Source organism: Rhinolophus ferrumequinum, chromosome 21 (genome assembly GCF_004115265.2).
Source record: "Rhinolophus ferrumequinum isolate MPI-CBG mRhiFer1 chromosome 21, mRhiFer1_v1.p, whole genome shotgun sequence".
Taxonomy (NCBI): domain Eukaryota; kingdom Metazoa; phylum Chordata; class Mammalia; order Chiroptera; family Rhinolophidae; genus Rhinolophus; species Rhinolophus ferrumequinum.
This window is the reverse complement of record NC_046304.1, coordinates 48,313,417-48,336,763: the sequence shown is the minus strand read 5'-3', so window position 1 is coordinate 48,336,763 and position 23,347 is coordinate 48,313,417. Positions and strand designations below refer to the sequence as shown.

The 23,347-nt window shown below is 51.9% G+C and overlaps 1 protein-coding gene across 1 annotated transcript in view; it reads left to right on the top strand.

Moving 5' to 3' along the window:
- LOC117013225 (uncharacterized) overlaps positions 1 to 23,347 on the top strand; it is a 145,405-nt gene that overhangs the window by 1,466 nt on the left and 120,592 nt on the right. The window lies entirely within an intron of this gene.

The window sequence follows — 23,347 nt, the reverse complement described above, 5'->3', positions numbered from 1 at the left end:
GGGGTTAGGGGACGGGGGTGTTTCTGCATGTCCCTGGTCGGCTTTACTGCAAGGACTGGCCCAGCCGTCAGGCAAACGCCGGTATGGTGTGGGCAGGTTTCTGAATGGGTGGGAGGTAGCAGGAATTGGTCCAGTGCGTCCAGCTGCCGGCCCTTACTCCCCGCACCCTTCCCGGCTTGTTAATGGAAGAGGTTTCCTGGCCGGCGTGGGGAGAGGGCTTAGTTTTGAGTCCTGAACTGAAAACAAATCGCTCTTGTATCCATCGCATCCCCCTTTCCTTATCCTTTTGTGTTGGCGCTGTTTGGGGCGGCGAGGTACCTGTCACTGAGTAGGCGCCATGAATGAATGACTGAGCCAGTCCGCCTGGATGTACAGATAAACTTTCCCTTCTCCCTCTTTGGCGCTCGTCCTCAACCCCAGGACTTTCCCCCTGAACTCAGGTGGTTTCCTGGAGATGCTTTCCCACATGTGGGATTCCCTCCCCTCCCCCCGACCCTACTGGCATCCTGTGTGATGATCCGGTTCCCGCCCAGAAGTCCCTCCGACATAGAAAACTTCTGGAAGCTGTCAGGAGTCTCTCTTGATCCGTGCTCAGGGTGCCATTGCCTCCAGTGAGTACCTGCTTGGGGAAGAAGGGAGGGCCAGGCACCACAGGCAAAGAGGTGATGTGTGTTGGTACTGCCCCCTCCCCCAGGAGGGGGTACTGGCCACAGCAGGTCCCAGGATCTGCTCTCGTGCTGGTGCAATAACGTGCCTTGTGGCAGAACCCACCCTCCCCCTGCCAGACCTTGGGAGAGGGACTATTGAAGCTGTCTCACTGATTACCCATTACTCCACCTGTGCCACCCGTGTGATTTTTTTTTAAAGCAACCCCTGCTATTTCTCTATCCTTTATAGAAAACTACCAAAAAAAATAAAAGGCGCAAAAAGCAGGCAAAACCACCCAGTTCCCACAGTAGTTGCTGGCCGTGGGACCTATTTCCTCACTGCTGAAACAGCTATAATATATACAACATTGTTTCCTGCTCTTTCTCCCCTGGACTTTATGTGGACATTTCCCCTTGGAACAGTGGGTTGAATCATAATTTGCTTGACAATCCCCCATTGTTGGATAGTAAGATGTTTCCAAATTTTTACCCTTAGAAGTAATGCATTGATTGGTGAGTGTTTTGTACAGAAGGGTCTGTCCACAGTTGGGATCATTTCCTTTGGGAAATTCTTAGGAATCACTGACTTTGCTGTAAGTCAGAGGCATGCCATTCCCCTGGGCCTTTCCGAGGTTGGCCCGAGGGCAGCAAGCACCACTCACCCATGGTCATTGCCATGTCTGGGAGCCAGAGTCCAGTGGGGGTCTTTGGTGGTTGTTTTTTCATGCAGCAAAGTATGAGATGGGTAAAATGTCAGGACTAGGATGTAGATTATGTTAGCCATCCCATAAGGTAAGATTTATTTGGCAGCTGGATTAAAAATGTTGTCATTTGTTTGAAAAAATTAACTTTTGATTTTGATAACAAATCTGGATTTATAGGACAGTTGCAAAAATAGTACCTGGAGTTTCCCTCTACCCTTCACCCAACTTCCTTAAACGTTAACACGTTCGTGTCCACAGCCCAGAGGTCAGACCCAGAGCATCTGAGGGACAGAATCTGTGAAGTCCAGGCCTTACTCCCTTTTCTCCAGTTGTCCGGCTAATATTCCTTTTATGATTTAAGATCCTGCAGTGCAGAAAATTCTGTCTTGTAAAAAAAAAAAATGTGGGAGTTGAAAGGGTTCCACAGACCATTTTTTTAAATTAAAAAAACACTCTTTATTGAGATATGATCGCCACACAAAAAGTTGTACATTTTTAATGTAGACAGCTTGATGAGTCTGGTGATAAGTATATAACCATGAAAGCCCTAACTCTGTGCCATGAGCATTCAGCACTTCCAAAAGTTTCCTCCCGCCCACTTTATTGTTGTGTGTGTGTGTGAGTGATAAGAATACTTACGAGATCTACCCTCTTAGCAAATGTTTAAGTGTACAATGCAGTATTGTAAACTCTAGGTGCTCTGCTGTGCAGGAGAGTAGGACTTATTCTGGAGAAGGTCTCCAGGTGAGAAGGCCCCTCCATCTTCATCTTCTTCCCCAGGTTAACGTTGTTCCCCCTTCCTATTTATGGCCCGCAGAGCAGATGAGACCCTCCCAGCCCAGAGGGGAGGGGAGCCCCGACCACCATGGGGGAAGCATCTCTGCGTGCTCCCCTCCTTCCTTCTCCTCAGACGTCTACCGGGAATGAGTTGCTTAGTAAAAACTGGGTTACATCCTGATCTGCCCTGACATGTCTTCTGTGGGGTAGATGGATGGATGACATCCGGTGTGCGTGAGAGCAGCGAGCCGCCAAGCCCGGGATCTACCGTTGACATGTCCTGCATGCCATGCCCGTGTGGGTGACTCATGCCACCACTGAGCAGCAGGTGTGTCGGGCACTCAGTGTGCAAACCCAGCAAGGAGCACTTCCTGGTGATCTGGGCAGACTTAAAGGAACACAGGATTTTACTCTCCCCTCAGAATGGATTTAGGGGATTGTCCAGCAGTCTTGGCCCAGGAAGTGATCGCCCTTTTCTTTAGGGGATTTGTTTCTTCCAGGAAGAGTGAGGAGAGCCAGCTTGAAGGGGCTTTTGGAAGCCACGGATGTGGATGGAGGCTGGCGAGTGTCTTTGCAGGAGACAGGCTTGAGAAGTTGAGGAAACGCATGAAAGAAGCCCTTCTGCTCCCCACAACCGAGACCCCATTGGTCTAAACCTTCCACCACAGTCCACATGCGAACTAGGGCGGACTACTTCCAGTATCGCTGTCTGCCCCAGCTTGGAGTGGTCACCTGCACGGAGTGACGGTGGTATTTGCCTAGGATAAGGACCTTTTGAGGTTACTTAAATCTCAACACAACAGAGTTTCTCTGTTACTGTCACGATAGGGTTGGTCGCCGACACCTGATTTTTCTTTCCTTCGTTGAAACGCTCCCAGCCTTCGTATTATATACCTTGTAAATCGAAAGATGCTCACCCCCTCCCCCTTGGCCCCCCTCCCTCGCCCCTCCTGCGTGGCACAGACATTTTCTGTAACCAGCTAGCTCCGGGGAGAATCATAACAGGAAGTGTCGGTGGGAGCAGGGCTGGGGATGTTGTGATGGAACAGCCTTCTGTCCGCACCTGCCTGGCCCTCTCCTCTGGGGCTCCTCACGCCCCCACCCCCCACCGCCCGCCCTTGGCAGGAGCCGCTGCTCTTCCCAGATCAGTGTGGGTCCAGTTCAGAGTCTGCACATAGAGCTGCCCCACCAGTCCTCTGGTCTTCCAGTTGTGGTTTGCATGAGAATGAATTGCCTGGAGAATTTGGTAAAAATGAGTATTCTCAGCAGCCATCCTGCCCTCCCCCCAATTTTAGAGGTTCTATTTTGGTATGTGTGGGGGTAGGGAGTGCTCAGAGATCTGTGTTTTGAATACCCTGCCCAGGACACTCCAGTACAAATGGACACTTTAAGAAACATAGTTGACTGACTTCTGGGCCAGCGAAAACCCAAATTGAACCTTTTCCTGCTGAGGCTTCCCCAGCCACAGTGCTTTTCTTTTCGCCTCCCTCAGGAAGCCTTCCTGACTTACCTCCACCCGACGTGGATCCCCACACACACTTACTTGGTTTGTTGGTACACGTGTTAACGCATACGTCTTAAAGTCAGATGCCCTTTGTGCTTGGTTAGGACAGAAATGGCTGCATTTGGGCAAAAGATGAATTGTGTTTCTGGGCTTTAGGAATAAATGAAATTTTTAGTCTCTCCCCTGGGGAGGAGGGCGGGGAGGACATTGTGAGTTCCCCGGGCGCTTGGAAGATGCCGTTTCGTAGGTAGCTTCCTGGTACCTTTGTTCGCGTGCCCACGGAGACCACTGCTACTTCTGGCCACCATCATCCTAGGTGATATCCACTGTTACCATGGAGCTGGTTGGGGTCCTCCACGGCGAGTTAGCAGGCACCGCCTTCTTTGCATGACAGATGTACCCAGCTCACGTCACATGAGGATGAGAATGGTCCCAGGTGAATTTCTTCCCTTTGAACTGTGCCATTGGCTAAAGATGGTCTGTTCAAAATCCCTTGGGCTCCCTTGCTTCATGTCAAAGACCAGGTTTGTGCCCAGAGAAACGTCTCTACCAAACCAATCTTGGTTCATCACATGTATGTATGAAAGGCCTGGAGGAAGCGTGCAACTTAGAGGAATGCTGGAGTGGCAAGTTTCTGTCAAAGAATTTTTTTCTGTAATATGAATCATCACCTCCTCCCATATTTGGTTTGTTGCTACAGGTTTTTACATAAAAGTCTTGAAACCAGGTGCCTTTTGTAGTCAGTTAAGACAGAAGTGACTATGTTTGGGCGAATGAAAAAGGCACAGCTGTTCTGGGTCTCCAGAAATAAATCAGACCTGCAGTCTCTCCCCTGAGGTCTGTGAGGCCCCCAGTGGTTTCGAAAATGCCTCTGATAGCAGCTGATTTTAATGGTTTTCAGACCCACTTCCTTTGCCTAAAGAGTGTGGGCCCTTGACTCCATTTCACTGTTGCAATTTCCTTCCCTTTCCGTCTTTGACCGACTGGGACAGGGCAGGAAAGACCATCTCTGCCTGCCCAGCAAGCCCCCCGAATAATTCGTTGGGGATTTCAGCCATGTTTTCAAGACACCAATGGCATTTTCCCTTATTGTAGACACCTTTCCATCATTGGCTTTAGACTTCGTCTGTCGTTAATTCTACAGATACTGAGGGGCTGCTGGATGGTTCTTTCGACATTGATGCATCACTTCAGTTCTGTGGCACCTGGGCTCTTTGGGGCAGTGGGAAGCTGACTTGATTCGGCAGCCGGAGTGGGGAGGGGTTCAGTTTTAGGCATGGAAGGTCAGGTGGCTGAGATGCTAGCCTGTGGGGACGTGTTCTTCAGTGTGTAAGCGAAGCCCGCAGGAGCCCTAAGTGAGTTACGGTCTCCAGAACTTTTTCATCTTCCCCGAATGCAAACTCTGTGCCCATCCTCCCTACCTCCCCATGCACCGGCCCCAACCCCCGGCAACTTCCATTCTACTCTCTGTCACTGTGGAGTGGACTACAACAGGTATCTCATCTTGACTGGAATCATACAGTATTTGTCCTTTGTGTGTGACTTAGGTCATTCAGCATAGTGTCCTCAAGGTTCATCTGTGTTGTAGCAGGTGTCAGAATTTCCTCTCAGGTTCAGGCTGAATACTATTCCATTATACGAATAGACCACATTTTGTTTACCATTCATTCATCGCTGGACACCTGGCTCGCTTCCACCTTTTGGCTGTTGTGAATAATGCTGCTATGAACACGGGTGCACAAATATCTCAGTCCCTGTTTCCAGTTCTTTTGTGTATAACCCAGAAGGAGAATTGCTGGCTCATATGATAATTCTGTGCATAATTTTTTGAGGAACTGCCATATTTTCCACAGCAGCTGCAGCCTTTTATATTCCCACCAGCAAGGCCCAAGGGTTCCAATTTCTCTACTCCTGTGCCGACACTTTTTTTCTTTGCATAGATAGCCATCTCCGTGGGTGTGAAGAGGCACTTAACTAATTTTAAAGGTAGATTGACCAGGACAGTTAGATTTGTTTCCACGTACATTCCGGGAGCAGCTGGGATCTCCTTTTATCTTTGAGGAAGAATCTTGACTAAGAGCTGAGTGCCCAGGGACCTACGGGGCAGCACAGTTCATGTAGATTCAGCTCCCAGTCTGCAGCATTTATTCTGTCTAAATTAAAGGATTTGGCGATCTAACATGTTCCTTAGGTCCCGATTATTTGCACGAGACATTTTCAAGGGCTTTTGTGCCCATATCCCGTCTGTCACCCTCACGCTGGTGGAATACTCAGGTGTCATCCCCATTTTTCAGAAGAGAACATTAAGGCACAGGTGAATGAAGTGGCACCGATAGGTGCTGACCCCGCAGATGGGCCCTGAACTCCTAAGGTAGCACACACTGTGAAAAGCGGCTATTTTGGAAGCATTGGTGGCGGGGAGGGAGTAAGGGCTGGCAAATGGAGGTTGGATTCAGGATTTGAGAGAACTCCAGGGGGAGTCCTCTCTGCCCACTTGTCCTGCATGGTCACATTTCATGTATGAAGTTTGCCAAGTGTAGGGTTTTATTTTGCAAAAAAATTGAACAATTATTTTTCCGTAGAACCCTTTTCTGCCCAGTCGAGTGGCTTAAGAAATGCCTTTTTGAGCACAGTTCTGAGATGTCAGATGTCTGTGGTGGCTCCGGTGGAGAGCCCCGGTCAGTGGCTGGGTTAAGACGGTTGCATCCTTTCTAGGGTTTTCTTCCTGAAGCTGTGTGTGAGCCCTGAAAGCTCAGTCTATTCCGGTTTGTCCCGGTTTGTCATTGACCATCCCAAGCATGTGTCTGGCCTCAAAGGGGTGGGGGTTAGGCCTTGGCAGTAAGTGGTTTTATTGGCCCTGGGGACCAATTAATTGTGTCTGCTCCTCAGCTTTGTACCCCTTTGCCTCACACGGCCTCTATACCCTTCCCCACGTGGTGGAAGGAAAGGGACCTTGTGCCCCTGGTGCCACCATGAATTTGGCTCTTTTTCATTTTTTTTTTTCATCACGATATTTTTTTTTATTTTTAAAAGGAAGTGGCAAGAAACAAAACTGTTATTCCTGTGGCTGGGATGACAGAACAGATGTCCCAAGCCCAGTGGCTTTCTTCCCTCTGGGAGGGGAGAGGATACCTGCCCGGGACCCTCCCCAGACTTGTTTAGTGGCCCCAGGGTAACGCCGAGGGACATGTCACTAAATCTGAGAGAATCCATGGCCACTGGCAAGCCAGTGGGGAAAGGCAGATGTTTAGGTTTTTAATTAAGTTTCTAAAGTGGAAACCAGGAATGTGGTTAACCAGAGAACTGAGACAGTCCCAGTTTCTCATGCCACCCTGACCACTGGACGTTTCCACCTTTCCTAGAATTGTTTTCCTCGTCCCTTTCTGTGCCCTCCTTTTACCCTGTTCCCTTCCCTTCACCTCCCTCACTGTATTTTGAACCTGACTCATCCCCCGTCCCCAAACCCTTTCTCTGTGCCCTTGTGATCCTGGATATCCGTCTGTGGGCCACCGACTTGGGGAAGAGGCTGTGTGGCTGCATACATGGTTCACAGGTCAAACTGGCCATTTGACGTCGCCTGTCCCCTAAACTACACCCAAACCCTGTTCCTTCTACATCCCTGTGTAAGAGTTCAAGAAATATGATTTGCCAACCAGCGCTGGCTACCGGAGCAGCAGTGTTATATAGGGAAGAAGAGAGATGCCAAGTTTTTACCTGCTTGGAGCAAGTGGTTCCCAGTGTTTATTTTCCTTAATCTCTGTACGGCCTGGAGGGGGTTGTTACTATCTCTGATGTAGGGCTTAGAGACCTCAAGGAATGTCTGTGAGGCCCCACAGTTTTGAAGAATGGAGTCCTGGTTCCAACTCAGGTCTTGGCAACTCCTGACACTGGGGTCCCATCCTGCTCCAGTCCCCAGTGTCTGTGTGTCTTTGTTCAAGTTGCTGGGCCTCTCTGGGCTCAATTCCTCCGTCATAAAAGAAGGGTACTTTTTAGGTTGGTCGCTTTTAGTTGCAAGTTACAGAGAAATCAACTCTAACCGGCTTAAACGGCTTAAATGATTGTTTGGTTGTTCATGTAACTGAAGTCTAGGGGTAGTGCTTTTGGGTGATTTGGTGGCTCTCTGTTTTTCTGTAATTTGAGTTAGCTTTACTTCCCTGATGGGAGTGGAAAGAGCAGAAGCCTTTGCAGGCTTCCTGCTTCTAGGGTCCCAGAGCAAGAGAATGGGATTGCTCAGCATTGCCGAGGGCCGGCCCCGCCCCTGCGTCTAGGAGAAGGGCACATGGACAGGCTCTCCTGTGGTCAGGTGCCTGGCACCTGGGGAGGCAGCTTCCCTCTGCAAAGCCACCCGGGATTCTTCCGGTGGAAACTGGGGCCCTCAGGAAGCGGGGACAGGTGTAGAGAGACAACACCAAATGCTGAGTATGAGTGAATGGGGCTACCGGATGACACCCCAAACTGTGTGGTGGGGGCAGGTAATTCATTCTGTTTGCCTTTGTAGACTAGTACCTGGGGGAGAGCAGGGGCATGGGGGCGCTCAGTGAACGTTGAGACATAAATGAGCCCCCGCAGTGCTTTCTGCCCCAGTCTCTGACCCCGAGAGTCTGTTTTTGCTCCGTCAGCGACTTGGGAATTTGGCCCTTGGGTCTCTAAGTCCAGCCTCGCAGCAGGTTGCCCGTGGCGGGGCTCTCATTTACCTGCACACAAGACTTGTTACTGGAATGAATAGCAGCTTGACGCTTGCAGTGGTACTTCCCACCTGAGATTTCTTCAAAGCAAACAAAACACCTTCCCTAATTCCTAGCAGGGCCCAGTGGTGTTGCCCCCCGGTCTACCTGGAGGAGGCAAATTTGGGTCCATTCCTGGTGCAAAAAGCCTGACAATGGAGCTGGGACGAATGGATTTGTGCAGTCTCCTCCCTGGGCTCCTGTGCTGGGGGGAGACTGAACACCCGGTTTGGCCAGAAGAGGGCTTGTCCAGGAGCCGACATATGTGAGTGGACTTCTTTAGAGGCTCCATTCTGTTTGCACATTCATGTGCCAATTTGTGCCCCAACTTTTGGGGGCTCCATGTAAGACGAGAGCCTTGCTGTCCAGGCCACACTGATCTCAAGGTGGGAACCCTAGCGTGCCTGCCTGTCCGCACGTTTCGCACGTTACACAGGTCGGCTTTGTTTGAGGAGCAGTGACTCACGCTCACGGGTTGTGTGAGCTCTTAAAGGAAGCCATGCTGCCCTGGCAAGTGCCACCAGCTGTCCTTGTGTGGCATTGTGAGGAAATAGCTCATTGTCATGGTGATAGATGATTTCTATTCTGAAGCTTGCGTCTGAATGGCTTTTTTAGGGAGCGTGGTGCAGTGGGAGAACGCTGATTGTCATGTAATAAGGGTGACAGATGTCCTAGGAAGCATGCTAGCTGTGTATTTTCTATTCCCCATTTCATAGACGCGGAAGCCGAGGCTCCCAGGGCTTACGTTACTTGTCTAAAGTTGCCCTGCTCCTTAGCAGCAGAGCCAGAACTCATCTGCTCCAGGTTGGCACGTGACTACGCCTATCTCACTGCAAGCTTGGTTCCCTGCTGCTCGGAAAGTGCTAGAAGTCGCAAGTCAAATGGATTTGATAATGTCTCTATAACTATGATTCATCCTTCACGGCTTCCTTCCCAGTCACCCACTGTGCAAGTCTAAAGCAGCCTTTCCTTCTCCTTCTCACGATGGAGGTGAGGCCTGTATCCTTTTGGGAGCAGAGCTGGCGGTAGGCTTCTCTCTCCTACAGGTGAGACAGTGAAGTCAATGTTAAAATAACTAACACCATGATTGAGTGAAAGGTTCATCTGCCAGCGTTTTCCCTGACAGGGAGCTCTCCTTAACTGCTTCCCAGGTTCCAGGCTTTCCCTCCATGTCTACCTCTTCTGTTTTGTCGTCCTCCTGTTCCTCTCCACAGAGGTAAAAGCTGGTTTGGAGCGCTGTAAGTAATCGTTCACCTCTCCCAGCTGGCCAGGTGGACTCTGGATCCAGAGGCGGGATCCACGGTCCAGTCCAGAACAGGCATCAGCACCATCAGTTACCTTCTTGTCGAAATCACAGGAATGTACTGAGTTGAAATCGCGTTGTCCATCTCCTGCGATCAATCATTGGCATTTAGAGTGATGGTTCTGGGTAGGTTCTAGCATCCTCGCTGACGAAGGCTTGTAAGGTTGGGTTACACACGTGTCAGTGGGACAAGAAGGGTCTGTCATCAAGGCGTTGAGTGCGAGGGTTGTGATTCTAACTCACCAGGACAGTGCTGTGTGCACTTGACTCCTTGAGCTCCAGGCTCAGCTGCACTTGCGTAGCGGACGCATGGCTAGATGTGACCCTCTGATGTTATACCTGGAAACTGGAGAGAGCTAGCTGATGCTCTGCCATCATCACCTGCAAATGCGATAAGGGCCAGGTGAGAAATCCTTGTCCCATCTGAGCTGCACTCCCACCAGCCACCATGCTTTCTGTCCTTTGCACAAAGAACCTTTTAATTGACATGATTGGGAGGGTGGACAACGGAGCCTGTGACCTTGAGATTGAGGGAGGGGGATAGGAGCCAGAGCGTGTCTCAGTCATTGGATGAAGTGAACCGAGTCTTGGATTCCTCCTCCCACTTACTTTCTCTTCCCTTATTGGCTTGCACTGTGTCCCATCTTGAAGAAATGAACCAGCTCCGTGGCTTGTATCTGCTTGGGATGCACAGTTGTGCCTCTGCTCTGATGTGGCCGGATTCAGTTGCTTTCCACTTTCTAACCAAGAGATCCAGTTCACTTCTGGCTTTCTTCTTGGCAGTGTAGAATGTGGTCTGCAGCCTCCACTGGCTTGAGTAAGACGACTTATGCAAAGGTGGTGTGTACACTCTAAAGTGCAAGGCACATGTGGTGAGTGACCAGCCCCAGGGACCTCTGTTGGCTTGAGTGAGCCAACGGGAGTGGGGTGTGGGGAGAGGAGGCGATGAGGCCAGCCCTTCCTTTGTGGGGTCTGCAGTGGGCTCGTTGCCACCTGTCCTTCCCTGAGACCTGTTTGTGGCTCCTTTCCTCACGGGCTGTGTCCTTCTCCCCTCCTTTCCTTACTCTTAGTGTAGACTCCGTGACACTCGCAGGTGGAGGGGACATAGAATCCAGTATTTTTGTCCAGTGGTAGCCCAGGCTATACTTGAAAAAAACCTCATCAATGGAGTGCTAACTCTATTTTTGTAACAGTTTCTTTTTCAGCCAATCTTTCCCTTCCTTGAGCTACTAACAACCTAGAAGATTGGTATATTATTAATCAATATCATGTTATATTACTGTCACAGGTGTTTCACAAGCTTGGCTCTTTGATCGTCAATAAAATCAGAAGTGTGCACTCTCTGATTCGCTGACTTGTAGACTTGGTGACCTGACAGGTTGGAGGGCTGGGCGGCTCTGCCGTTTAGCTGCTGTGTGGCGGTGGATGCTGGGTGCACGGACTCTGGATGCCTTATTAGCCCAACACATTCCATTGGGCAAACACATGTCTTTCTTTCGGAAGGAAGGTGTCACTGGGCTTTGCTCAGAGTAGTCCTGACCGTTGTATGTTTCTATTCCTTATGCCTTAAAATAGTGGCTAGCTGAGAGCCCTAGGTTTTGTCCAGTTTCAGTCTCCTAATTTGCCTGGTGGCTTTGGGTGAGTTATGGCACATCCTGGGGCCTCAGTCTCCTCCTGCGTACCTTAGACATGTACTGTGAAGTCTGACAATTAAGTTCGCAAACTCATCCTAGAAAAAGTGCTACGTATCTCATTACTGAATATCACTATGGTCACCTTCGAAGTACTCCCCTTGGGAAGCTGTGCACCGATGCCAGTGCCTAGTCCACCCTTCAAAGCAATTTTGGAACTCTTTTTCTGGAATGGTCTTCAGAGCTGTTGTCATATTACCCCTGATGTCCTGAATGTCATCAAAATGTCTTCCTTTCAATATTTCCTTTATCTTTGGGTAAAGAAAGAAGCCAGTGGGGACCAGATCAGGTGAGTAGGGAGGGTGTTCCAATACAGTTATTTGTTTACTGGCTAAAAACTCCCTCACAGACAGTGCCTGTGTGTGAGCTGGTGCATTGTCGTGATGCAAGAGCCATGAATTGTTGGCGAAAAGTTCAGGTCGTTTTTGGCTAACTCTTTTCACGCAGCCTTTTCAGCACTTCCAAATAGTAGACTTGGTTAACTGTTTGTCCAGTTGGTACAAATCCATAATGAATAATCCCTCTGATATCAAAAAAGGTTAGCAACATCCTTGCCACAAGTTCGCAAACTTAGTTTCCAGACCTCATAGATGATCCCTCGATTAGTTTCAACATGGAGGGTAACTGCTTGTTTTTCTGTTTTCTGTGGATGACCATGAGCAAGGCAAAAAGAAACACCTGATTGTTCCCTTGTTCCCAGTGGTCACACTGCTCCCAGCTCTTTCTGCTGCACTGCTCAGCTTCTTAGAGAAGTACTCAATTAAACATCAAGGAAATCAAAACATAAAACAGTCTCGCAGGGCCATCTTTTATAAAACTTCATTTGTGATAGTTTGGGATGTCTTCAGAAATCTGTTACGGTGACCGGTGACCGTGGACCAAGACAAACAACTCGTAGAGTAAATTACCCTCCTTGCTCTGTGGCTGGAGAGAATTTTATTTATTCAGGGGCCTGGGGGTGCTCTGCCTCTCCCTTTCCAGAGTGAACATTTGGATTCAAACTGCCTTCAAAGGGTTGATCTTTCAGGGCAGTGTAACAGAGGCCCTTCACTTGGGTCAAAATGAGATTCTCTCCTGCTTGCTGGTGGGTCCCCCTCCTGCATCTGGGAGGCAGACCAGCAACCGCCAAGCAAACAACCAGGCAAGTAGACGTCTGCTCTGTGGGGTCACCGGTGGACCTGCCTTTCCCTTATTCTGAAGGCTGAGCTGCCGTGTTACAACCTGAGTTGTTCTGGGGAGTGAGAAGTCCTCTCCACACCCCTTTCTTCTTCCCGTCCTAAACCCCCTCCTTCCTCTTAGGGGGAAAAAAAAATCCGTCCCCCTTGCAGTGTCTGTGTCTTTAAGAATTCCTTCCACTGTAGCCCCAGCACAGAGACCCTTCTGTGAGAGTCCGTTGGAGGCCTGTCCTCGGTGACACCCCGCCCCCCATATTAAAAGACCATCAGAACAAGCTCCCCATTCTCCTCTGGAGAGGGTCCCTCTGTCCCCGGCCAAGGGACTCTTAAGGGAGCGTTTATCCTGGGACACTCAGTTTACAAAGACGGCTGGAGTGTCAGATAAACTCACTCAGACCCGAGGGGGGAGAAGGACAAAACCCCCTTTCTTTCCCCCCTGCAGGGAGACCAGCAGAGATTTTGTGCTGCAGACCAGGGGTCTGAGCAGACAGGGAGGGGTCTGTAGCCAGACTGGTACAGAGAGCACTCTGGGTTATTATCTTATCATCTCATTTTTAGGGGACATCTCAGCACGGCCCCGAATCAACTCTGCGGAATCCCATGCTCCCTGTGCGCTAGGTCACTGAGAAGCTCCGTGGCAGGTTTATCTCCGTTTCCCAGAGAGGAATCCCTATTTTCTTTCTGCTGCCTATTTGGATAAGGAAAAGCTCAGCTATTCTGTGGGCTGGTCTCCACTGTGTGTGTTTCAGAAGATTTTTGGTCTAATGGCAAACATTGTGGATAAACTTAGCCTCCTGCGGGGGGGAGTGTGCACGTGCATGCACGCCCCATCTAGGTGTGTGTATGTGTGTGCCCTGTTGTTAGGGGACCGGTCTGGGTGTGTGAGGGGGTGTTGGTACCACCCCCCCCGGCTCCCACACGTGTTATAGTCATAACTCTCCGGTATAGGCTTTGCTACCGCGTTTCCCTGAAATTAAGACCTAACCGGAAAAGAAGCCCTAGCATGATTTTTCAGGATGACATCCCCTGGACATAAGCCCTCATGCGTTTTTTGGAGCAAAAATTAATATAAGATTTGATCTTATTTTCGGGGAAACACGGTATATATGTGGCATAGAATTTGGAAACCAGAAATTTCCACGATTCCCTATTTGCATTGGACTGACGTTTGTTGCACACCGACTAAGTATTTTGCACTGTATCAGCGTCTCAGTCCTCACAGCGTCCTACAGACGTGGAAGGCTGGGCTCAGAGAAGGCAAATGCGTTGCCTGATGTCATCCAGCCGTGGCTTCTCTGAGGTTCCAGCGCTGCTGTGTCTGATCCCCAAGCCTCCACCTGCTGCAGATCTGGAGGTGAGGCTGGAGGACGCAGGGCAGCTCCCGGACGGGTGGGCATTGCTGAGGGGACCAGGGTGCTGGCAGGCCCTCGCCTTCCGCTGCTGGCTTTGGTTTTGGTCTTGTCCACTCCCTGCCTACCTTTCCCTGGCCCCTTCACCCTGCACTGTCTGGGAATCTGCCACTTAGGTGACAGAGAATGAAGCCATGGGTGACAGCTGCCATGTGGGCCTCGGACGTGGGCCCTCCAGAGGGGAGACCACAAAGAGGGTGGAGCCACTGCAGCTCCCCTGGGTTGGGAGGGAGGCGCCCAGCTGCAAACAAGCCGTGTTGGGGGACCTTGCTGGAGCTTGGCCGAGAAACGCCCTTCCCCAAGAATGCCTTAGAGAGGAACCTTGACCTGGCTTCCAGCCCCAAGTCTGTGACTCTTTCCTCCTTTTCTTAGGGTGAGCGCTGGTCCCTGGGGGAGGAGGGGAGAGCCAGGAAAGAGGGCTCCTGAAATTCCCAAGTTGCCTGAGTCCCATCTCTGTATGGCCCTGTCCTTTCTCCCCTTTCCAGAAGTAAGTGGCCTGGCCGTGCAGTGGCAGCTGAGGGGCCTTCCCAGTTCAGAGTCCACGTTCACATATCACAGCTGTCAGGGCTGTCACGGGCTCGTACTCCAGGGACAGGAGGCTCCTGGGGCTTCCTCTGTCTGGCTGAGTCCCCCTTATGCTCCAGGACTGGATGGGAGGTCAGGTTCCACTTGGGCCTGCTTAGAGTGTGAATGGGAAGGCAAGGGTCACTCCTGAAATGCTGGGAAGTGGTGGAGGAGAGATTTGTGAGAGCTTGACCTTGTGTGGACGGCAGACTCTCCTGGGCTCTGTGGATGGACATCCTGCAGGAGGGGGCAGATCTCAGAACGCCCTCTGTGCTGTGAGCACGTGCGGGCCTGGGGGAGAGGCAGGAGGGAGGGTGGTTTGGGGAATTCAGGATGGAGCTGAAAGGGCTCACGTGAGAAATAAAATGTGCTCCGTTCCACATTCTGTGACCCCACAGGCACTGATGGCTGCACAAAGGAGAGGTAGCAGGTGGGGGGATTTGGGAAGGAGAGGTGGAGCAAACGAGGAGCCAGCGTTCCTGTCCTTGGTGGGGGTGGTGAGGGAAGGGTGGTGCCAGCGGGGGTGGGGCTATGGAGTGGGGGCGGATGTGAGACTTATTGGAGGAGCAGTGGCAGATCTCTTAGACAGTCAGACTGTGGGTCTCTGCTTTCTTGATATGTCATTCCTGGCGTCTCCCAGGACTGGACCAAGGGAGCGAGAATTTCTGCCCTGGAGCCCCTTCCAACCATAGGCTCCAGAATAATCCTCAGGGACACTTAGCACCACGATGGATAGCAGTGTCCGCCAGATGGGGCCAGATGGCAGATGGGGATGGATTGCGTTCTCACCCACCGTGGGGTCACTCCCGGCCGGGTGGCCGCCCTTACAGGCGTGCCGTGGTCGTTTCTGTACCTTTCCCACACTGTGAGCCCTCATTGCGTCCATGCATTTTGGATCCACTTATTGCATCATACAGGTTTCAGTCTCAGCATCTGGACACTGGGGATGTGTAGGAGGGTGAGGGTTGCACTGTGCCAGGGTCGAAGGGTCTGGGTGGCCGTCTTAGCTTGTTACTTCCCAGAGGACTGACCTGGGGCAAGTGCCTCTCCCTCTCTGTGCCTCTATTTATTTCGTAGGCAAAATACCTGGGATGAGTCCTGAAGTTCTGTCCTGCTCTAAAAATAAAACAGTCAGTCACATGCCTTAGAATGTGCATTCAGGTGGCTTTATAAGGGTGACTGGGTCTGTGTGTGGACTCCTCTGTCTCCCCGTTCTTCATCTTGCATCTCCCTGTGGTTCATGTCGCTCCTGCTCTGGTTAGTGTGTCACCCTGGGGGAGGGTGGGACGCTTGCAGCGGTGACCTCACCAAGGGCACGGAGAGGCAGGCAGGTCGGGTTGGGATCAGAAGTCACCGTGCTCACCTCCCGGGTGTTTGGCTTCCCCACTGTGACAGCCCCAATGGGTGGTTAGTGAACGTGAGGTCAGGGCTTGGACAGTGGGCTGCAGAGCTAGGGTGGCTACTGTCCCCTTCTAGCTTCTTTCACGAACCCGACGAAAGGGGCAGGCTCTGGACGTTGTTTCGTAGACGGCGGAACAAGCCGTGTGTGAGTGTGTTTGGGCAGGGTGACATGTGTCTTAGTTTGGCTTGTCCCTGCCACACACTGATGCAGCCCACTCAAATAGCTCAGAGAAAACCCTTCTTGTTGATAACCAACCTCCCTCGGTGCCAACATTCCCAGAGCACCCCTGATCGAACGCATCGATCGATTTGACTGGTGGGGAGAAAATGTCAGGCGGTGCTTGGCTTAATCCCTTTCCTGCCCCTTTAATCGTTGACTTTTTTAAGGGGCAGGGAGGAGCCTTCTCGTTGATGAAAGATGTGTTTTGGAAAACGTACGGAACATCCTTCTGTTTTGTCCCTGGCGTTGTTAATTCCCACCTTTGCAGGGTCCCTTGGATTCCAGGCCTGGGCAGGGGGCTGGAGGCTGGGCTGTCCCTCTGATGCTGCCTTTCTCAGGACGGGACCTTCGCCTGATCACACACACATGGGGGGGGCACTTTAGCAGGTTCCTCTCCCTGCTTGACATAAGACTCCTGTTCTCTGGTTGGGGGGAGGCGACACTTCAGACAAGGGAGACTTTAGAGGGAAGACCGAGCTGGCGGGCTAGCGGAGCAGGAGGTGGGGGTGTGTTGTCATTTATTAGGTCTATGAAAACAATACGGGGTTTGTCTCCAGGGTACGGGGGTGCCTGGGGAGGCAAGCCAAAATGGGCCTGAGCAGAAGGAAAACAAGCACAGGTCTGACGAAAATGTGGTGACCCCAAGGAACCGGGAGAAAAGCACCTTTGTTTAGGGAGGTCAGAGCAAGCAAGGCACAGGGGGCAGGGAGAGGCGTGTGAGGAGGACGCGGTGCTGGGAGAATCGCTGCTTCTGTGCTGGGGACGTGGGCCCCTAAAAGGGGCTTGAGAAGAGCAGGTCACCAAGCTCCGTGGGAGTCGCTGAGGCGGCTGTTCCCAATGCCTTGCATTCCGGGGCAGGTTTGGGGGAACCCCTTCCTTAGCTCTGCTCCTTGGGGATGGCCCAAGAGAAGACACCACATGACAGTCTCCCTGGGATTTGGGAGGGAGGATGGATGGGGGTGTGTGCCTGGATTCGGCGATTCCTGGCAGGCTACAGTTTCACCTCCCTCTGGCGCTGGACAGAGAAGGCCCTAGAGCCTGGAGGCAGACAGCTCCGGGATCTGGGCAGAAGGACACTGATGGATGTCCTTCAGCTGCCCACACTGCACTGGCGGAGACTTGGGTGTCTGGAGGTCACAGGAGGAAGCAGAGAGATCGTGCTGGAGCACGTCCCTCTTGAGACCCTCCAAGGCCCCCACCCCCAGCACCTCCCCACTATTCCATCTTTTATGCAGACACCCCTGTGGACTTGTAGCACCAAATCCAGTGACTCACTTTTGCTTCTAAGTACTGATACATACACACACACACACACACACACACACACACACACACACACATACACACATATATTAAGCAGAGGGGCTTGAGGACCCCTGGCTGGTTCCCATCACCCGTCCCCCTTGGCAGAAGCACGGCCCTCTCTGGTGTGAGCCTGTAGTCCTTGGTGAGTTTGGCCTTGCTCACACCTTGTGTGCGTGTAAGCACCCCACCAGCACAGCAGCCCTGCGAGAGGGCGAGTGGCAGCCGCCCTCTGGTGAGGCGCCTTGCTCCCAGGACCAAAGCCCTGAGTGCCCCTCAAAAGCCCCCTGCTGGGTGAACTTGGGCTGCCAGCCACCTGCCACTGGGAGCCGTGATGGAGAACCCCAGTGCTGGGTGTGGACGCTTAGCTCTGACAGACTCTGCTCAGGGGCGGTCAGATCACACTGGGACAGCCCAGGGGCCCGCTTAACCTCTCATGTGGCCTCTATCAGGAGAGACACATCCTGGGAAAGTCCGCCTGCACTGTGGAGGTTGTAACAATAAGTGTTACTAGCGTTATAAGCTGATAATAGTAGTTGCTAACACAGTGGCACATGGTGTTCCAACCATCGATCCTTGTAGGACACACACACCCAGGCACATGCACACAGTTGTTCCCCACTCATTCCCGACCCCCAGGGGAGGCCTGAAACCGCAGATCGTACCCAACCCTATGTGTACGATGGTTTTCCCTGTACATACATCCCTTCTCACTGAAAAGCAGCCCTTTACGGCTTCCTTCGGCATATCTGAATTGCCAGCATCACTATTCTTGCACTTGGGGACCACTATTAAGTAAAACAAGGGTGAGTTGGACACCAGCGCTGTGATACGGGGACAGTCCATCTGATCGCCGAGACGGCTCCTTCCTGACGACCAGGTGAGGCGTCTGCAGGGTGGAGACGCTGGGCAAAGGGGTGAGTCACGTGCCCGGCGGGACGGAGCTGGACAGTGAGAGATTTCATTGCAATACTCAGAGTGGTGCACAATTTAAAACTTAGGAACTGTCTATTTCTGTAATTTTCCGTTTAATTTTTTTTAGACCATGATTGACTGCGGTTCATTGAAACCGTGGAGAGAGAAACCAAAGATAAGAGCGGAATACTGGACGTGTGGCATGCACAGACATGCGTGCACACATGCACGCGCATTTGTTCCTCACGATGACCCGATGAGGAAAGTGTTGCTATGCTCCCTATTACAGATGAAGAGGCCGAGGCACAGAGAGGGAAAGTAACTTATCAGAGATCACACAGCTATTAACAGGTGCCACTTGGCTCCAAACCCAAGCTGTCGGGCTCCTGGGCTAAGTAGTAGGCAGTGTTGGCAGTGACCTGGAGGGCTGCTGTGTGCCAGGCGTTCTGCTGTGATATCAGCCCTCCCAATAGCCTTGCAAGGGCTGCAAGAGTTTATCCTTGTCTTCCAGTGGCAGAGCCTGAAGCTCACAGAGGTCCAGTGGCTGGGCTCAAGGTCAGCCACTGGCCAGCTTGGCTCTGTCGACTCTAAAGGCCAGTGTTCCCTCCCAGAGTCAAATGGCGTCCTCCTTGCTACGTGTTGACAAGTCAGCTTGCAGGAGTTTTTGGATCCTCACGTTGTAGTCTTTGCATTTGAGGGGGAGCCTGGGGAAGGCCCCAGGTCCATCCCAGCCCCTGGGCAGTGGAAGGAGACTGGGGGTTCACTGTCTGCCCGTCCTGCTGTTCTCCTTGCCTCTGTCCAGCCCTGGCTCCCTGGCCGGCCCAGCTGACTCTGGCTGCCCACCAGGCCCACATTGCCGAGGTGGTTTTCCTCTTTCTCCCCTTTGCTCCTCTCCCGTTCTTCCTTCAGGGTGACACAATAGGCTCATGACGACAGCCCACACAGGCGGAGACAGATGCCAGTGGGAGCCGTTTCTTCCCCGAAGGAAATGCCTCGGGTCGTCCTTAGTCACCGTCTGGGGTCTGGCTGGTGTCACAGTCAGGGGACCCAGGGCTGAGAAGGAGGAAGGAGGAAAGCTGCTGTGCGGGGCTGGCTTTGCAGTCTTGAGCGGTGGCGTCCAGGAGGTTTTCTGAGGGAGGAAGGAAGGACCAAGGAAACATATCCTGCAAGGCCAGCCCCTCGGGGCCCCTCCACAGCTCAGCCTCATCTCCATGGTAATTCAGGGTGTTCTCCTGCCTGGAACTCTCTTCCTCTTCCTCTGTCCAGTGCATGACCACCTCTCCTTACGGGCACAAGGCACCCAGTGACAACTCAGCACCTACTGTGTGCCAGGCCCTGCGACATTCTTTACACATGCTGTCTCTTTGCTCCTGACACGAACATTGGAAGGGATTCCATTTGTGTCTGGTTTTACTGGTGCGGCCTGAGAGGTCCAGAATCCTGCCCGGTGTCACAGCTGGGATGTGGCAGGGTCTGCATTTGAAACCAGGCCTCGAGACTGCAAAACTAGGTTCTTCCTGGACCTTCCTGTCTCTCCTCAGCCCCCAGCAAGTCTGAGACCTCCTCCTGGGGACCCCTCCCCTCCAGCTATGGCTCCCCACTCTGGACTTCTCAGCCCTGACTTTTTAGACCAGGGTTACGAGGTTCCATCCTCAACTACCTTGAGGGTCTTTTTAAGTCTATTAACAAGGTTGTAAACTTGAAAAAAGAGAGGGCTTATTCTGTTACTTTGGCATCCTCCAAAGAAAACATCTAGCACAGTCTCTTGAAGTACCTGTTAAATGGAAAGAAAGCACTAAAAATGGCATTGGCGTGCCTGGGACATGCCACCTTCTGGTGACATTCTCCATGCAGGTGAATATTAGCATCGTTTCACAGAGGAGAAAACTGAGGCTGGGGGAAGTTGGGAAGATCGAACAGCTGGTGAGGGGCTCGGCCTGTCCGACCTGGAAGCTCTCGGGGGGGCTTGCCGTGTCTGAGGGCAGGGCACAGTCTTGGTAAAGCTCGTTGGCAACAGGTGAGGGGTTTGAGAGTGATGCTTTATTCTTGTGCCTCTGCGCCCCCTACCTGGCACCCCCACTTTTCATTTTTAAACCTGCTTTATTGAGGTATCATTTGCATACTGTGAATTCATGTATGGTAGATGGGGAACCCAGTGAAGTTTAGTAAACGTGTAAAGTTGTGCGACCAGCACCACAACGCAGTCTCAGAACATTTTCATCAACCCCCGAAGGTTTTCTCGTGCCCGCCAGCAGTCACTCTCCACTTCCATGGCCAGCGCTAGGCTACTGCTGGTCTGCTCTGTCAGTTTACCTTCTGTGGACATTTTGTACTTACGGAATTACACATCTATAGTCTTTTTTGCACCTTTCCTTCGCTTAGTATGTTTCCGAGAAAGTGGCCGTTGAGTCCTGTGTGTGTCCAGACTTCAATATGGGGTTAACCAGAAACATGCCATGTGGGGGGCTGGGGTGGCGGTGGGGGGCTGCAGGATGCACCTGGGGGCTGAGCAGTGTCTGGTCTTCAGCTCTTCCAGCCTCGGCTCCTGATCCATCTGTCCTACCTTGCCAGGCAGCTTTAATGGACCTGGCTTCCTCCTTTCTGGCTGTTAGGACTTAATTAAGTCATAATGACAGACGGAGAAGGTCTGTTTCCTGGCAATTAAAGTAAGTGGAAGATTGGAACTTGGTCCAGCCCCGCTCCCAGCCAGGAAGGATGTGACCCTCCCATTGCATTGTTCCTGCTCCCCAAAGGGGGTCTGGGATGATGTTGGCAATCCCCTCACCTCTCCAAGTCTCCCCACACTGTGGCTGATTTTATTCTTCTCCAGCCGATTCTCAGGGCTGTTGTGTACAAGGGCAAACATGCCCATTTCATTTCATTTTCAGGTCTCTTTCCCCCTATTGTCCCAACCCCAATCCAGGGAGACAGGGAGGAGCCGTATATTCATTCCTCAACGCTGGCTTGAATGCCTGGCGCAGGCTGGGAGGACAAAGGTAAAGTAGACAGAGCCTCAGGCTCGCTAGAGGCTCCGCCTGAGTCAGTCGGAAGAGAAGGTGTGAAATGAACAACCAAAGGCAGCAAATGGGGACTGAGTGGGCAAGAGTGCATGCTGCTTGCAGTCGTCAAGACCAGGGAGGACGGAGGACGGGGAACCGTGGGCTAGGTCATGGGGAGGGAAGTGGAGACTGAACTGTGGGCTGAGGAGCGCACCAGGTTTGCTGGGGGTGGGACAGGCATTGCGGGGCTGTGCCACCAAGTGGCCAGAGAAGGTGGAAAAACTTAGCTCTGAGGCAGGCAGCCCACAGATGTCCCATCAGGAGGCTGCAAGGGCTGTGGCTGGCCGCTCGGGAAGGAGAAAGGTGATGGAAGATGCTGACTCCACAGTCCAGCTGGACTTGACCATGGGTACAGGGGAAGCTCGCTGGACTCCTGGACGTGGAGCGTTGGCGCTTTTCTCGGCTGCCAGCCCTCTGAGGTGCTCTGGGAGTTTCTGTTTTTCACCCCCATGTAAACCACACGTGTTATTAAAAACAACTTCATACTTAACAAAAGTTGTGTGCATTTGCATTTCCGGTGGTGTCTTTTAGTCTTGGTCCCCAGTTGGAGTTTTCGGAGACAGAATCTCAGGCCACATGGTTTGAGTCTCACTTCTGGCGTCACCTTTTGTTTTCGTTTTTTCTGCGTTCTTTGTTGCTTGTCTTTGCCTGCACAATATTCTGCAAAACTAACATCACCGTTTGCCTAATGCAACTCTCGAGGAGTAGAAGAACGCTGACTTTTAGTTTAATCTTACTATATAAAGGGTCCTGTGAAACGTCTTTTTCTTCATTTCACCTTTTGGCCCAACAGGGTGTTTCAGTAGCAGGATTCGAACTGCTGGCGTTTTCCTGGCCTCTGGTTTCATCTTTCCTTCTCCTCTCAAACTCCACATCCCAGACATATTTAGAGACTCCTGAGTTTTGTCCCTGGACCTGCCTCGCCCCCAGCTGCAGCCTAAGGACTGTTTCTCCTCTTACGTGGATTGACAGGCATGGGGTGGAGTGCAAAGTTCTTAAAGGAGAACCTTGAGTCGCTAGCTAGGCTTGTTCCTGGTCCCTCGGGGACCCTCTGTCCTTGTGTCTGCGTTAGCTCTACCCTGCCCCCTCCTCTCTCTTCTGCCTTCCCGTCCTGGAAGGACCGTTGTGCACGGCAGAGTTGGAAAGAAGGGAGCAGCCTATGCTGGGATTCCTTTCAGGCGCTGAAAAGTCTTCCTCCGTTTGTAACCCTGCCCAGGCTCAGGAGCTGTGAGCGCTGAGCAAACACCCCTTGAAAGAGAAAAGCTGCATTGTGCTCCCCGTGCTGGTGGCCTGGCCTCAAGTGCCACCAATTGCCCTGACTTGTGAATCTCTAAGTGGCCCTGCAGAGTGCATGTGTGCATGTGTGTGTGTGCATGTGCGTGTACATGTGTGTGCGTGTGCATGTGCGTGCGTGTGTGTGTGCATGTGTGTGCGTGTGCATGTGTGCGTGTGTGTGTGCACGTGTATGTGCACACCCAAATATATGCGAACACAGGCCTGATGGGGGTGGGCGAGCTTTGATCCCAAGAGAGCTCTGCTAAATAATTACTTTCCTAACAGGAGGAAAGGTGACGGGGAACGTCAGGGAGGCAGCCACGTTGCGAGTGAATGATGCTGAACCTGCTTCTGTTCATTCTCCAGGCGGCCCGAATACTAAGCGCGTCAGAGAGCGGCCTGAAGATGGACTATGTGTGGCATATCCGTAGTGTGGACTGTGTCCTGTTCTTTCCCTTTTAGCTCGAGTGATTTTCCGACGTTGCAGGGTACTGTGATAATGATCCTTCCTGGCACGAGGGCCAATGAGTCAATGGACCATTGTTTTCTTAACAAGTCCGCAGTGCTGGGCTTTGGGGTTTCCATTTTTCGCCACAGGCTGCCATAAACCACTGTGTAACCTCCCTGACCCCCCCTTTTTAAATAATAGGATCATCTGAACTGACTTGAGTCTCTGA